This window comes from Rhinopithecus roxellana, chromosome 10, assembly GCF_007565055.1.
Source record: "Rhinopithecus roxellana isolate Shanxi Qingling chromosome 10, ASM756505v1, whole genome shotgun sequence".
Classification (NCBI taxonomy): Eukaryota; Metazoa; Chordata; class Mammalia; order Primates; family Cercopithecidae; genus Rhinopithecus; species Rhinopithecus roxellana.
Window position 1 is genome coordinate 38,860,316 of NC_044558.1, and position 17,268 is coordinate 38,877,583.

Here is a 17,268-nt window from a genome sequence, read left to right on the forward strand (position 1 = left end):
TATATATATGTATTTATGTTTATATATAAACATAGCAAAGCTGTTGCTAGAACTTACTGCAATAAAAGAGAACACTACCTTGACAGAATTTCAGCACTGTCTCAGAAGGGGAAGTCAGAAGTGGAATATTGATACAGTTTTTGAGTCAAAGTCTGTCAAGGCAGGGAACTGATTAGGATTGTGCAAATTTGATATATAATCATTTAGGATTGATGCACACAGAGAAGAGAGGGTCTTGGAGTGACTCTTGATAAGTAAACTGTTGATGACACCTGCAAACCAATTGCCAAAGTGAGCAGTCTATTGTCTCAGAAATAATTGATCTGTGGGAATTTTCTGAAGCAGTGTAAACAATTTATTGTTTACAACATAATGCTTTCCAGGTAAAATTTTCTTGAACAAATAGCTAAGTCAAGTTGATGTAGGTAATCTACAGCCTTATTGAAGTTATTCTCAGTTCTTAATCTTTTTCCAACTGTATGGGCATAATAGTTGTTGAAAAGTTGTTTTAATTATCTTTTTCATATCTAAGGTAACTGTAGTTATGTTTTCTTTCTCATTTGTTATATTGCTTATTTGTGCTTTTTTCCCCTTGGAAATTTTTTTAAAATTTATTTTGCTAGTATTTTTATAGGACCAATCTCTGAACTTACTTTTCTCTATTGTTTCTTAAGATATTCTCTTTCATTGATTTCTGCTTTTATTTTCACTATCTGCTTCCTTGTACTTTGTTGGGGGTTTATTCTGGTGTTCTTTTTCTAATTTTTTTAAGTTAAACTCATTAATATTCTTCCTTTCTTCTTTTCTAATACAAACTTTAAATCTATAAATTCCCAAAAAGTCCACTTTTGCTGCATCTCACAAGTTTTAGTATCATAGTGTTTTCATTTATTATCCAGTTCTAAGTATTTTTTAGTTTATTATGATTTCTTTTTTGACCCATGAGTTATTTTGTGTGTTTTTAAATTTTTCATATTTTGAAACATTTTTAAATATCTAATAATATCTAATTTAATTGAATTGTGTTATAGTAAAAAATATGGTGTCCTTGAAATATATTCGTTGAAATTGGTTAACTAGTACATAATCAATTTTTGTAAATGTTCTTTGTATGTTTGAGGTAAATGTGTATTATCTAATTATGCAGAATTTCATTAGATCTAATATATTAATTGTGTAATCTTTGTTTATATTTTTATGTCTGCTTGACATATCAATAATTTAAGTATCACCTTGTGGTAGTAAGTTTGTCAATTTAACTTTATAGTTCTAAAAATATTTTTATTTATATATCTTGAGATTATCTTAATAGATATGAACCCAGGTTTAAAAGTGTTAACTTTATTATTATTATTATTATTTGAGACAGAGTCTCACTTTGTTGCACAGGCTGGAGTGCAGTAGCACAACCATGGCTTACTTACTGTGGCCTCAACCACTGGGGTTCAAGCGGTTCTCCCACTTCAGCCTTCTGAGTAGCAGGGACTAAAAGCACTACCACACCCAGCTAATTTTTAAATTTTTTTGTAGAGATGGGTTTCCCTGTGTTGCACAGGCTGGTCTCGAACTCCTGAGCTCCAGTGATCCTCCTGCCTCAACCTCCCATAGTGCTGGGATTACAGGCATGAGCCACCATGCCCAGCCTATATATTCTTGATTAATTAACTATTTTACCAATATGTAATGATCTTCTGTATAAAGTGCTTCATGTTAAAATGTGTTTGTTATAATAATAGCATACTGATAACAGTTTTATTTTGGTCAGTGTTTGCTAAATATGTATTTTCCCATTCTTTTACTTTTGACTTTTTTTGTGTTATGCTTTAGATGTGTATCTTGTTATTGAAATACGGCTTTTCGCGGTGGCTCAAGCCTGTAATCCCAGCACTTTGGGAGGCCGAGACGGGCGGATCACGAGGTCAGGAGATCGAGACCATCCTGGCTAACATGGTGAAACCCCGTCTCTACTAAAAAATACAAAAAAACTAGCAGGGCGAGGTGGCGGGCGCCTGTAGTCCCAGCTACTCGGAAGGCTGAGGCAGGAGAATGGCGTAAACCCGGGAGGCGGAGCTTGCAGTGAGCTGAGATCCGGCCACTGCACTCCAGCCTGGGCGACAGAGCGAGACTCCGTCTCAAAAAAAAAAAAAAAAGAAAAGAAAAAATTAATTTGGCAGTCTTTGTCTTTTAACTGGCAAGGTTTGTCTGTTTTTCTACTGCTTCACTTTCTTAATTCTATTTGTTCTGCATTTCTTTTTCTCTCTCTTTTTTGCCTTTCTTTCTTGCTTTTCTTTCTTGCTTTTCTGTCTCTACTGGTTTGAGATTTATGTTTTACTTTTTTATTGATTATCCTTAAAATGGTACCATGCATACTTAATTTGACGGAACAATGAAACATTACAGTAATTTCAGAAAAATTTCATTTCAGCCTCCCCACACCCAATTTACATATTTCTCACCAATATTTCAGTTCTGTTTCTTTTTTTAATCCATAAGACATTGTTTTAACCCTAAGAAAACATCGTTATCATCATTTTATAATTTATATTGTAGTTACCATTATTTGTCATTATTTATTCAGCCAGTCTTCTATTGATGTATATTTGAGTTGATTTGTCTTTTGCTATTTAATATAGCTTTGCAATAAATAGGCTTGTGCTCACATCTTTTTACATTTTCTTCAGCATGTTTTGATATATAACCTTAGAAATGGGAATATTAGATTGAAGGGTAAATATTGTGTAATTTTGCTAGATATAGCCAAATTCCCCTTCATAAGGATATTAGCATTTTGTGTTTCTACCAATAATATATGAGTGTCTATTTTCCCATAACTTTGCCAACAGAGTGTATTGTGATGGCTTGTTTTTTGTGTCAATTTGGCGAGGCTATAGTACTCAGTTATGCAATCAAACGTCAATCTAGATGTTGCTTTCAAGGTATTTTGTAGATATGATTAATATCTACAATCACTTGACTTTATGTAAATAACATCATCCTGGATAATCTGGGTGGGTCTGATCTACCTCTTGAAAGATCTTAAGACCAGAATTGATGTTTTCTCTAGAAAGAAGATATTCTATCTGTGAACTGCAGTGTCAGCTCCTGCCCCAAAGTTTCCAGCTTGCTTTTCCTGATGACCTACCAAAATAGATTTTGAATTTACCCAGCTAGTCCCCACAATCACAGAAACCTATTCCTTGCAATAAATCTATCTATCTATGTATGTCTATGGAATGTGTGTATTGTTTCTATTTCTGTTTATATTTATACCCTACTTGTCTGTTTTTCTGGTGGAACCTTATCTAATATACTTGTCAACCTTGGGTTTTTGCCAATCTGATATATAAGAAGATATATAAGAACTAGTACTTCAGTTTATCACAATTTGTACTTCCTCTGTGATGAATGAGATTTAACATCTTTTAATATGTTTAAGAGCCATTTGTATTTCTTTTTCTGTGATCTTCCTATTCAACCTTTCTGTCGACTTTTTAAAGTAGGGCTCGCCTTTGTTGTTAGAATTTTTACAATAGCATATACATATTAAATCTTAGTCCGTGATAACAGTTGCAAGCATTTTTCTAATCTGTTCTTTTATTTTGCTTGTAATTTCTTTGTTGTTATTTGGGAGTTTTATGGCTTGATTTGGCATTTTGGTTTCATTCTTGCATGGTATTTTTGTAGAGTACATAAGTCTCAATTAAAAGTTTGTTTTCTTTCAATACTTAAAAAACAAACTCTAATTTTTAAAAAATCCACATACTAAAACCATTGAATTGTACATTTTAAATAAATGAATTGTATCGTATGTAAATTATGCTTCAATAAAGCTGTTATTTGAAAAAAGAGAAGAGAAAAATAAAACAACAACATTCAAAAATATTTGTCCAGAAGTAAGTGTCTTATTTATCCTATTAGGGATATGTTGTGCCTCAGGGATTTGTGAATTCGTATTGTTGTTCAGTTCTGGAAAATTTATGACCATTGTCTATGTTACCTCATTTTAATCTTCATGTCTCCCAGTCGCTTATCCATATTTTTCATTTCTCTCTTTCTTTTGGCTTCTATGTGGCTCTACTAATGGCTCACTAAGCTTGTCTTCAATGTGTCTCACCTACTTTTAAAAAGAGTCATACATTGTGATTTTGATTTCAACAATTATGTATTTTTCATGTATATTTCATTTGTTTGTAATGGTGTATATATATTAATTTAAAAATTTTTTATATTTTTATAAGATAATTTCTTATGGACATTCATCATTGTCACTGCATTCTATATTTTTTAAACATTTGTTAACTAATAATCAACAATCTGTATCTGACAGTTCCAACATCAAAAATCTATGAGTCTAAATCTGTTATTTCTCTATCTCAAGATGGATTGACTTTTAGTGTATTCTGTATCTTCTGTCTGTGAACTTATTGTTTGTTTAAATGTTGTCTTAGTCTGTTCTGGCTGCTATAACAAAAATATCATAACCTGGGAGATTATAAACAGAAAACATTTATTTTTCACAGCTCTGGGACCCGGAAAACCCAGTATCAAGGTGGCGGGGAGAGTCGGTGTCCACTGAGGGACTGTTTCTCATAAATGGTGCCTTTTCACTGCATCTCACATGGCAAAAGGTGCAAACAAGTTCCCTCACACCTCTTTTATAAAAACATTAATCCCGAATTCATGAGGGCTCCACCTTCATGATATGGTCACCTCCCAAAGGCCCCACCTCCTAACACCATCACCTTGGGGGTTAGTATTCCAACATGTTGGGACCGACACAGTGGCTCACGCCTATAATCTCAATACTTTGTGAGGCCAAGGCAGGCAGATCATGAAGTCAGGAGTTTGAGACCAGCCTGACCAACAGGGTCAAACCCCTTCTTTACTAAAAATACAAAAAAATTAGCCAGGCATGGTGGTGCGCACCTGCAATCCCAGCTACTCAGGAGGCTGAGGCAGAAGAATTGTTTGAACCTGGGAGGCAGAGGTTGCAGTCAGCCAAGATCATGCCTTTGCACTCCAGCCTGGGCAACAGAGCAAGACTCTGTCTCAGAAAAAAAAAAAAAAAAATGTGCGTATATATATATATACACACACACATATATATATATATTCCAATATATTAATTTTGGAGGGCAGAGTTAGACCACAGTAAATACCTAGTAATCTCACAAGAAACTTTAGAAAGCTTCCTTCCAGGAAGTTAATTTTTCCTATAGTTAGAGTGCACCAGTCAGGACCCCTACAGGCTGTTCTTGACATTTTGGGCTGGTGCTAAAGTCTGTGATTCAGCATTCCCAAATTCAGTACTCCACAGCAATGTTGGTATATGGACACAGCAACCATGGCCCTTAACTTTTTGCTCTTTTAGGTAGATTACCTGCTGGTCAGACTTGCTGCTGCTGCATCTTCATTTCCTTTTCTGCAGTCCTGATTCCCCAGACCCAGCCTATCTTGGCTACTGTAAACACAACTCAGGTGTGTTTGTTAGTCTGTGAGGGTGGATGCTTCTGGAGAACTCAAGTAACCTCTATGTGATTGGCAATGCCTCAAATTGTATGGTTTAGTCAGTGTCCAGTTGTGAAGTGCAAGGATCCCTAATCTTTCTTGACATGATGAGTGAAATTTCCCAGTTATTTCTAAAGAATAACCAATGAAGTACAAATAAATCTGGAAGTTAATCCATTTTAAGAGCTTGAGAGAAATAGGATTAAGTCCAAATAAATAATACATAATTTTTGTAAAACGTTTATAAAATATTTCAAATTTTATTTTAAAGTGTAAGTATAATGAAATTTCTAGTATTCCTTTGTGTCCTAAAAGTACCTTGCTATTCGTTGCTTGAGCATAACTGTGCTGTCTAGGAAAACTATGTGTCTAGGAAAACCTGATGATAAGTAAAACTATTGATAGCCTTAGTTTATTTTTTAGAACTAAATCTGGATGACCATTTATTGCACCTGGTAATTCCAGGCCTAATTCTAGCCCTTCTGAATCCTTCATTTTTCCCTTCAATATCCATACTTGTAATGATGGCCAAGATTGAATTAGCTCAAGTGACAGAAACAGTTATTGTATAAACAGGATTATATTGAGCATTAAGTGTTAAGTACAAAGCACTTTACCTAAAAATTGAGCCTTTATCTGGAGAAAACACATATTCCCATAATGTATTTCACTAACACTAGTGTTTGGTAGTCAAACACATTTGGGAAATTCTTATTATACTATTACTCTCCCAGAGATTTACTATGAAAATTAGCACATTATTGTCCTGAGAAATCCTACTATAAAACCTTTCCTTCATGGACTAGCCTTTAGATCTCTCAGTGTCCCATAGGACAGGAGTCCCATAAATGCATTTTGGCAAATGCCAGTGTAAAAGAATAATGAAAAATATATATTATGTTGCTGATAAAATGCGTTACTCCCAGTCTGATGTGTAAGGAAGTTGATATTTCTTGACAACTCTTCTATATGGGGTAAATACCACTAATAAGACAAATGAGAGTGCTGCCTTTAAAGGACCCTAAAGATCTTTTAACCATCTGGTTCTTTTTTTTTCTTTTAGACAGAGTCTCACTCTATCACCCAGGCTGGAGTGCAGTAGCCCAATCTTGGCTCACTACAACCTCCACCTCCACCTCCCTGGTTCAAGCAATTCTCCTGCCTAAGCCTCCTGAATAGCTGGGATTACAGGGCTGCCCCACCACACCCGGCTAATTTTTGTATTTTTAGTAGAAATGGCGTTTCACCATGTTGGCCGGGCTGGTCTCGAACTCTTGACCTCAAGTGATCCATCTGCCTTGGCCTTCCAAAGTGCTGGCATGAGCCACTGCACCCGGCCCAAGAACACTTAAAAATCTCACAAGGTATGTTACCTTCCATTTGTAGAATACAGATTAAAAACTAAACACTTAAAAATATTGCACATGCCGGGCACAGTGGCTCACGCCTATAATCCCAGCACTTCGGGAGGCTGAGGCAGGTGGATCACCCTGAGGTCAGGAGTTCGAGAGTCAGCCTGGCCAACATGGTGAAACCCGGTCTCTACTAAAAACGCAAAAAATTAGCCAGGCGTGGTGGCAGGTGCCTGTAATCCCAGCTACTCGGGAAGCTGAAGTAGGAGAATCACTTGAACCTGGGAGATGGAGATTGCCGTGAGCCGAGATCATGCCACTGCACTGCAGCCTGGGTGACAGCGAGACTCTGTCTCAAATAAATAAATAAATAAATAAATAAAATAAAATAAAATACGAATTTTGTGACGTAGGATAGAAATATGGAAGTTATGTGGCAAGAACTCAGGTGAAAACCTGATGTATGGGTGAGTGGACACATGGGTGGACATAGTGAGATGTGGAAACAGATCCTACAGAATTGCCCAAGACAAAGGGCTTACATTGCCTAAAATGTGCCAGGTAAAGTGTGCTATTTTGTTGAAATCCTGGCCTGTGGATGAGTAGAAGTCTCTCATTGCTGCATCCAGAGCCTAGGGGAGTTAGTCTTCAGTCTAAGCCTTGTAGAGAATTACGCTCCACATAGAGAAGCACTGGCTGATTGCCGAGTCAGATGATTCGATTTTGTCCTGCTCTTAGTCCATCCCATACGAGGACCTCCCTTATGACCCAGATACCTAACAAGGTCATGAGGAGTATAGGGGGCCTTGAACTGAGCAAATTCAAGACCCTAGGCTAGGCAGTGCCTCATGAACATGCCTATTACACACACATATAGGAAAAAAAACCTCCTTGACCTACTCACCAAAATTCAAGAATCTATCTGACGTGCATGGGGTCTGGAGGATTGAACACAGGAGCCTGGAAGAAAGACTAAGACAATAAAGAAAAGAGAAAAGATGTCTATTTTATGGCCAAGTGCCTAGGGCAGTGACTTGAAGGAGGTGAGATACAGTCACATGAATATTTAGAAGAAGAGTATACCCTGAAACCTATTAGGATGGCTATGACACAAAAGACCCCAGAGATAACAAGTGTTGGCAAGGGTATGACAAAATGGAAAAGAACCTTCGTAAACTGTTGGTGGGAAAGTAAATTGGCACAGCCATTATGGAAAACAGTATGGGTTCCTCAAAAAATTAAAAATAAAACTACCATATAATTTGCAGTCCCTCTTCTGGGAATATAATCAAAGAAAATGAAATCGGTATCTCAAAGAGATGTCTGCTCTCCCATGTCCACTGCAGCACAATATTATTCACAATAACCGGAGATGAAAGTAACCTAAGAGTTCTGTCAACAGATGAATGAATAATGAAAATGTTATATCTATTCATCTATACAGATGTTAGATAGATAGATAGATAGATAGATAGATAGATAGATAGATAGATAGATACACACGCACATACACACACACCCACAATGAAATGTTATTCAGCCTTAAAAAAAGGAGGAAATCGTGCCATTTGCAACAACATGAATGGACCTGCAGGACATTATGCTAAGTGAAATAAGACAAACACAGAGAGACAAATGCTATATGGTTTGCATACCTGTGGAATCTAAAAAAGTTAAACTCATAGAAGCCAAGAGTAGAATGGTGACTTTTAGGAGCTAGGGGTCGGGGGTGGGGTTGGAGAGATATTGGCCAAAGGGTACAAACTTTCAGTTATAAGAGGAATAAGTTCTAGGGATCTAATGTACAGCATAGTGACTATAGTCAATAGTACTCCATTGTATTCTTGAACTTTGCTGAGTAGATATGAAGTGTCCTCACCACACACACACACACACACACACACACACACAGATCACACACACACACACAGATAGTAACTATGTCAGGTGAAGGATATGTTAATTCACTTGATTGTGGTAATCATTTCTCAATGTATACATGTATCAAATCATTACCTTGCACACCTTGATTATATACTGTTTTTATTTGTCAGATACACCTTAATAAAGCTTTGGTGTGGGCAGGGAGGTGCAAAATTAAAAGCCTTCCCAGAACACCTGGTAAGAATGCATTAGATCTACCTTGTCCTAGTGAATGTTTTCTGTTCTTTTATGCATGTGGAAATTCTTTATTTCCAGAATAAAATGTTTCCTTGGACTTAAAAAAAAAAAAAGAATATGCCACACAGAGGGAAGTCAATGCAAAGGCCTAAAGTGGGGTTATGTGTGGTGTGTCCAAGTGATAGCAAGGGGTCAAATGTGACTGAATAGAATGAGCAAGGGGTGGACAGAAGGAGGTGTGTTCAGAGAATATTGGGCACCAGACTGTGTAGGAGCTTGTAGGCCACTATAGGGGTTTTGGCTTTCATTCTCAGGAAGATAAGGAGCTATTATTGGAGGATTTTGAATAGAGGAATGACACGTCATAACCAATTTTGCCCAATCAGAGGCAAAACTGGGACTTGATGTAACAGAAACCGGGAAAACCCGTCACCTTCTCTGCTGGATTTGAGTCTGTTGGAATATTGGGTCAGAACCGCTACCCACTAACTCGTTACTGAGTTCAAGAAGAAAGTAAAATGGTGGGTAGACTTGGCAGATACAGCAAGGTCCTGGGGACATTGGACTTCTCAGTTATATAAACCTATAAATTATATAATATATATATTATATATATGTATAGTTTGTTTGTTTGTTTGTTTGAGACGGAGTCTGGCTCTGCCGCCCAGGCTGGCGTGCAGTGGCGCGATCTCGTCTCACTGCAAGCTCCGCCTCCCGGGTTCACTCCATTCTCCTGCCTCAGCCTTCTGAGTAGTTGGGATTACTGGCGCCTGCCACCGCGCCAGGCTAATTTTTTTTCTATTTTTAGTAGAGACAGGGTTTCACTGTATTAGACAGGATGGTCTTGATCTCCTGACCTTGTGATCCGCCCACCTTGGCCTCCCAAAGTGGTGGGATTACAGGCGTGAGCCACCGCACCCAGCCAAATTATATACGTTTTAAGTGAGTTTGAGATTTTTTTTCCAACTGGAACCAAAGAATCCTATGTAATACAGCAAGGAAATTATAAAACAACTCAAATTACATTTGCTTCAGCCGTGTTATTTCTTGGCCATGGAATTTGTCTACTCATTTGTTGGTGTAATACACCAGGAGCGTCTACAGAAGATTTCATTATTGATGTGTAGTTCTTCACCTTTAGGGCATGGGAGCTTTAACAGCCACAGTGGTTTTCTATGAAGTTATATGAAGAGTCTTATTCTTGAAACAAGGAAACCTGAATCCTTGTTTCAGTTCCAGGTTCTGTTCTGCCACCTCCTAGCAGAGTGGCTATTAACAGGTTTTTACGTGCTACTTCAAAAAAGTTTGAATGGAGAATCAAAGCCAAGAAGGCTTGACCAAAGAGCTTAATTTCTCTAGGTCTTTGTTTTTTATTTTGTAAAATAAGAACACTGAACTACATTGTTCTGTGATTTTCTTCATAAATTCATTTTTTTGTTGTTGTTTTTCGTTTGTTTGTTTGTTTGTTTTTAGACGGAGTCCCGCTCTGTCTCCAGGCTGGAGTGCAGTGGCATGATCTCAGCTCACTGAAGCCTCTGACTCCCTGGTTCAAGTGATTCTCCTGCCTCAGCTTCCCGAGTAGCTGGGATTACAAACACCTGCCACCACGCCCCGCTAATTTTTTGTGTTTTTAGTAGAGACCGGGTTTCACCATGTTGGCCAGGAAGGTCTCGATCTCCTGACCTCATGATCCACCCACCTCGGCTTCCCAAAGTGCTGGGATTACAGGCGTGAGCCACTGTGCCCATGGATTTCTTTTCCTGATCATCTTTTTGATGTCCAGAGTTTGGTGACAACTGAACAGAAATAAAGGGACAGTTATTCACTTGCCAAGTGCTCTAAAAGTTTTGCTACTTGGAACACTTAGTATCTTTAAGCTTTTCTCATAAAATTCATAGCAAAATCTCACTTTATAGCATGGCATTTGAACTAAAATGCCAGTTTTACAGAACAGAAATGATTGCGGCAATCTTAGATTTGGATCTGTCAGATGCCCAGAGTGACAGTAATGTATGCCTTAGCCACTTTATGGCAGTTTGTGCATCCTTTACACACCAGTGGACCTTGTAAACTTTCAAGTCCCTGTTTAACAGCCTTGCTGGTTTAATAGAGCTCTACTAGCTTTCCCTGATGTGAAAAGTTGCTGAGAAATGTAGTCAATCTTCTTCCTTCTATCAGTTTTCTTGTCCTCCTTAGGCTTGCAGGCAACTAGAACACTCCCTCTCTCTGATCTCTGAAAGTCAAGACGATATAAAGGAAAGTAAGACAGGACGTGGGTGAACTAAGGGAGTAAGAATAAAAGTTTTTAAAAAAATTCTTTAGGAAATTAGTTTATTTTTAATTGAGAAACAAATAGTTGTATATATTCATGGTGTACAACATGATGTTTTGAAATACATGTACATTGTGGAATGGTTCAGTTGAGTTAATTAACGTACATATTATCTCACATACTTATCTTTTTTGCGATAAGAACACTTAAAATCTACTCTCAGGGATTTTTGAAATACCTTACATTATTAATTATAGTCAAGATGTTGTGCAATAGATCACATGAACTTATTCCTCCTATCTAACTGGAATTTTGTACCCTTTGACCAATACCTCCACAGTACCCTTTCCCTCAACCCTAGTAACTACCATTCTTCTCTCTACTTGTATGAATTCAACGTTTTTAGATTCTACACGTGAGTGAGATCACACAATATTTTGTTTTTCCCTTTTTTTTTTTGAGACAGAGTCTTGCTTTTGTCACTCAGGCTGGAGTGCAGTGGCACGATCTCAGCTCACTGCAACCTCCACCTCCTGGGTTAAGGCAATTCTTCTGCCTCGGCCTTCCAAGTAGCTGGGATTATAGGCGCCCGCCACCACGCCTGGCTAATTTTTGTATTTTTAATAGAGACGGGGTTTCAACATATTGGTCAGGCAGGTCTCGAACTCCTGACCTCATGATCTGCCTACCTCAGCCTCCCAAAGTGCTGGAATTACAGGTGTGAGCCACTGCGCTGGGCCTTTTCTTTTTCTTTTTCTTTTTTCTTTTTGAGACAGGGTCACTTTCATTCAGGCTGGAATGCTGGGATACAATCTCAGCTCACTGCAACCTCCGCCTCCCGGGCTCAGGTGATCTGCCTCAGCCTCCTCAGTAGCTGGGACAACAGGTGCCCACGACGATACCCAGAAAATTTTTGTATTTTTAGTAGAGATGAAGTTTTGCCATGTTGGCCAGGCTAGTCTTGAACTCCTGACTTCAGGTGATGCAACCACCTCAGCCTCACAAAGTGCCAGGATTACAGGCGTGAGCCACCATGCCCAACCTGTTTTTCTGTGCCTTGCTTATTACACTTAACATAATTCCTCCAAGTTCATCCATATAGAATACAAGGTTTTTTAAATAAAAGGAAAAAGAAAAAGATTTTTCCCCACAAGACTGCAAAGCTTTCCCTTCTAAGGAGTGTGTTCTGGGTTTCTTGAAGGAATACTGCAGGTTTTGCCAACAGCTTTGAGAGTGATTATTGTGAAACATCTGCAGTGAATGTCAAACATGAAGTGGTAAGAGGAAAAGGGCAGATGAGGAGCCGGGATAGGTCCTTTCCTTTTTCTCTTCATAATTCATTTTGCCTTTATTGGAAGGAGTTTCAGTGTCCTAGAACTTCTTTGTAGCACTTGCTATATGTTGGTAGGGCAAATCAACTTTAGGATAAGTCAAATTTATCATTAAAATAAAATTTCCTTTTTATGAAATAACCTTTACAACAACGTATTCTGTAAACACAAACCTAGAGTACCACGAAGGCCTAAGTTACAAAATTCCATCTACAGGGATATTTCCATGCATCAACTTAATAAAGCCTAGAAGTTCTCTAGGAAATAGAGGACCCATTTCCCTCCCCTTCCCCAATCAAATCCATTATCAAGTCACATATGTCCCTAATATATGTCTTGTTTCTATTCGCTTCTCCCCATCTCCATCCCAGTTGAAGCTACCATCCCAGTTGAAGTCATTCACATCTGTTGCCTGAAAGCCTGCAATCGTTTCCTGTCTCCAAAATGTATTTTCGCTCCCATCCAATCCACTCTGTACACAGCTGCAAAGCTGGTCTTTTAAAAATATAAACAAGATTATTATCTTCCTTTAAAACCCTCCAGTGGCTATGTATTGCATTTAGAATAAATTAAAATTTCCTACCATTGCTCTGTTATTCTTTCAGTTATTTGTTCTCACCTTGAAGTCTTTGTACTTGATGTTTGTACTACCTGGAGTTTTCCTTCTTTGGCTCATCTCATGACAGGCTCTCTCTCATTATTAAAGCTTCAGCTTAAATGCTAATGCCCTCAGAGAAGTCTTTCTTGACCACTCTACTTAAAAAACAACTGCCCCCCACCACAAATTTTGCACTTGCTAACACCTTCTTCCTATACTTCCTAGCACTTATCATACTCTTAGATTACCTTGTTTATTGATTTGTTAATTTCTGTCTTTCCACATTAGAATTGTATGCTTTCAAAGGGCAAAAACTTTGTCTTTCTCATCACTGAATCTGCAATGTCTAAACCAATAAAGGCACTCAGTAAATATTTACAGAATGATTGAATGAATAAAAGTAGCTAAATTTACCTAGAAATATCACACACAAAAAATGATGAATAGGTCAGGCATGGTGGCTCACACCTATAATGCCAGCACTTTGAGGGGCTGAGGCAGGAGGATCACTTGAGGCCAGGAGAGGAAGACCAGTCTGGGCTCTTCACACACAAATAGCCCAGCGTGGAGGCTTGTTCCTGTACTCCCAGCTACTGGGGAGGCTGAGGTGGGAGGATCAGCTGGGCCCAGGAGGTCAAGGCTGCAATGAGCTATGATTGTGCCACTGCACTTCAGCCTGGGTGACAGAAACAAAACAAAACAAAACAAAAAATGATGCGTGGAAACAAATATGAGAAGCAGAGAGAGAATCCAAAAGATAATTGCATTTTGAAAACTAGAATTGCCACTGCAGCATGAGAGTGGAAGAATGGTACCAGAAATATTACAGCAAATCAGTGATCAAGGATCATGTACCAGGGTAACATACATCATGGAAAAGAGAAGAGTTTGAGATGGACAGGCATTACATAAAATTCATGTTATTCTATTCCAAGGTGATGCTTCAGTCTGAGATTCTTCTTGTTTGTAAAAGTTGAACTATAAAAATTGTCTCTGCCAGGGGCTGGGCACAGTGGCTCATGTCTGTAATTCCAGCACTTTGGGAGGCAAGGTGGGTGGATCACCTGAGGTCAGAAGTTCAAGACCAGCTTGGCTAACACGGTGAAACCCCATCTCTACTGCAAATACAAAAATTAGCCGAGTGTGGTAGCAGGTGCCTGTAATCCCAACTACTTGGGAGGCTCAGGCATGAGAATTGTTTGAATCTGGGAGGCAGAGTTTGCAGTGAGCGGAGATCGTGCCGCTGCACTCCAGCCTTGGGCAACAGCAAGACTCTGTCTCAAAAAAAAAAAATTGTCTCTGCCATAACTATACAGTGAGCAAACGTAGCCAACATATTAGTGATACTTATTATTTTGGACTTTGAATACTAATGGCGGATTTTACATTCTTGTGAAATTTGCACGGGTACTGCCTGCTGCATGTTGCAGAGCTTTAATTTATAACTACCACTTTGATCAGACCCAAATGGGATGCCGTTTCTTCTATGACCCGTTAATTACTAGATTTTTATTGTTGTTGTTGTTCTTTGAGCAATGCAAAACATTTAAGAATTATTGTTATTCATGTAACTAAAACATTATCATACCTAAACAATAATCAATCCTTCATAATAATATCCAGTCAACTTTCAAATTCCCCATGATCATCATTTGGTCCATATTTTGCATTTGTTTATGTCTCTTAAATCTCTTTCAATCTGTAGGTTCCTGCTCTCTCTTTATTTTTTTTCTTACTGTTTATTTGTTGAAAAAAACCAAGACATTAACCTAGTAGAGTCTTCAGCATCTGGATTTTACTATTTGCCTACTTATAATGTGTTATCTATCCCCTAAACTTTGTGTAACTGGTGAATACATAGAGAGGCTTGTTCAGATTTAGGTTTGAATTTTTGGCGAGGATACGCCATACCTATTTTTTCTATACAGCTATCAAAACGCATATATGTCTATTTGTCTCTTTTTGTGTGAAATTAAGATTGACTGCTGGGTTCAGTTGTTGTTGCCCTTATCTATTTATTATAACGTTCTCCATCACCTTTCGTCTAACAGCTCTGGCAGCCATTGATGATAACTGTCTAAAGCTATTATTTCATTAACAGTTACAAATTGGTGCTACTCTGTCATTCCTTCATCATTTAATAGCTGAAATTCTTCAATAAAAACACTTTTCCTCATGTGCCTGTAGTCCCAGCTACTCAGGAGGCTAAGGCAGGAGAATCACTTGAACCTGGGAGGCAGAGGTTGCAGTGAGCCAGAAAATTTCCCTCATCAACTATTTAGATCCTTTGAAGTATAGCTTGTTGAAGAAAAGCTTGACTCTTTTACTCTATTAACCAATTTTCAGAATAATGAGTTATTTCCCTACTATCTTAAAAAGATGACAGTGAGGTTTTTTTGTTTTGTTTTGTTTTTTCCTATTTTCTGTTATTATTAACTCAGTAACTTTAACACATTAGGTGCGTTCAAATCCATTGCAGTTATTCTTTCAAAGCTCGGATTGCCCCATCTTGGCTAATGAGTTCCCTTCAAGTTGACCTTCTGACACAACCTTAACTGGTTATTGGTAGCTTCCTTCCTTTCTGGATGTCAAGATGTTCGAGGCTCACCCCTAACCTAAACCTGGGATCAGCTTTTTTTCCCCAAGGACCCTGGGTTCATTTCAGAGTAGAATAATATTTAAAGATCATAGCTGGGTGCTGTAAGTATGCACTGCTGTTTAGTTGGACAAGATAATTTCCAGGCCTCTTAAACAGACAGAGGTAGGAATTCTTTTTTCTTTTCTTTTTTTTTTTTTTTTTTTGAGACAAAGTCTCTGTCTCCCAGTCTGGAGTACAGTGGTGTGATCTTGGCTCACGGCAACTTCCACCTCTCGGGTTCAAGCGATTCTTCTACCTCAGCCTCCCAAGTAACTGGGAATACAGGCATGCGCCACCATGCCTGGCTAATTTTTGAAAAGAACATTATAAGTTCACACTGACATTTCCCATTTAAATTTAGGATTGCAAAGTTTCTACTGAACTTACTAATAAAAATCTTGGCTCCTAACATCATTACCATAATTACTTATATTCTTATATGTCCTCTAAAATATATACTAGTTTCAGAGAATAGCATCACCACCTCTAAAAACAGTAAGTCTTTTTTGAATTATTCCACGAGGGAAATACAGTCAAATTACCATGTTTATGTCTTCTCTTCATTTATTTCATTTTCCTTTCAATGTGGGTATTATTTCATCTGTATTTTTGTTTAATAATTATGTAAATGATTGATATAATTTTAAATTACTATTTACAAATCAGGACATACTAAAAAAATTCTAACTTCTATTCCTGTTCTCTTCTTTCTTTTATAGATAAACATTTTTAAATGTTCGATTTTGGCTCCTTTTTTTAAATGAGAAAATAGGCTGGGCACAGTGACTCAAGCCTGTAATCCCAGTACTTTGGGAGGCCAAGGCAGGCAGATCACTTGAGGTCAGGAGTTTGAAACCAACCTGGCCAACATAGTGAAACCCAGTCTCCACTAAAAATACAAAAAGTAGCCAGGGAGTGGTGGGGCGAGCCTGTAATCCCACCTACTCGGGAGGCTGAGGCAGGAGAATCACTTGAACCTGGAAGGCAGAGGCTGCAGTGAGTTGAGGTCATGCCATTACACTCCAGCTCAGGCAACAGAGCAACACTCTGTCTTAAAAAAACAATAAGAAAATAGGCTGGGCACAGTGGCTCATGCCTGTAATCCCAGCACTTTGGGAGGCTGAGGCAGGCAGATCACTTGAGGTCAGGAGTTCAATTATCAGTCTGGTCAACATGGTGAAACTCGTCTCTACTGAAAATACAAAAATTAGCCAGGCGTGATGGTGGGTGCCTGTAATCCCAGCTACTTGGGAGACTGAGGCAGGAGAATCACCTGAACCCAGGAGGCGGAGGTTGCAGTGAGCTGAGGTCGCACCGTTGCACTCCAGCCTGGGCAACAAGAGTGAAACTCCGTCTCAAAAATAAATAAATAAATAAATAAATAAATAAATAAATAAATAAAATGAGAAAGTGAGAAAATAAAACATGCTATATGTACAATTCTGAAA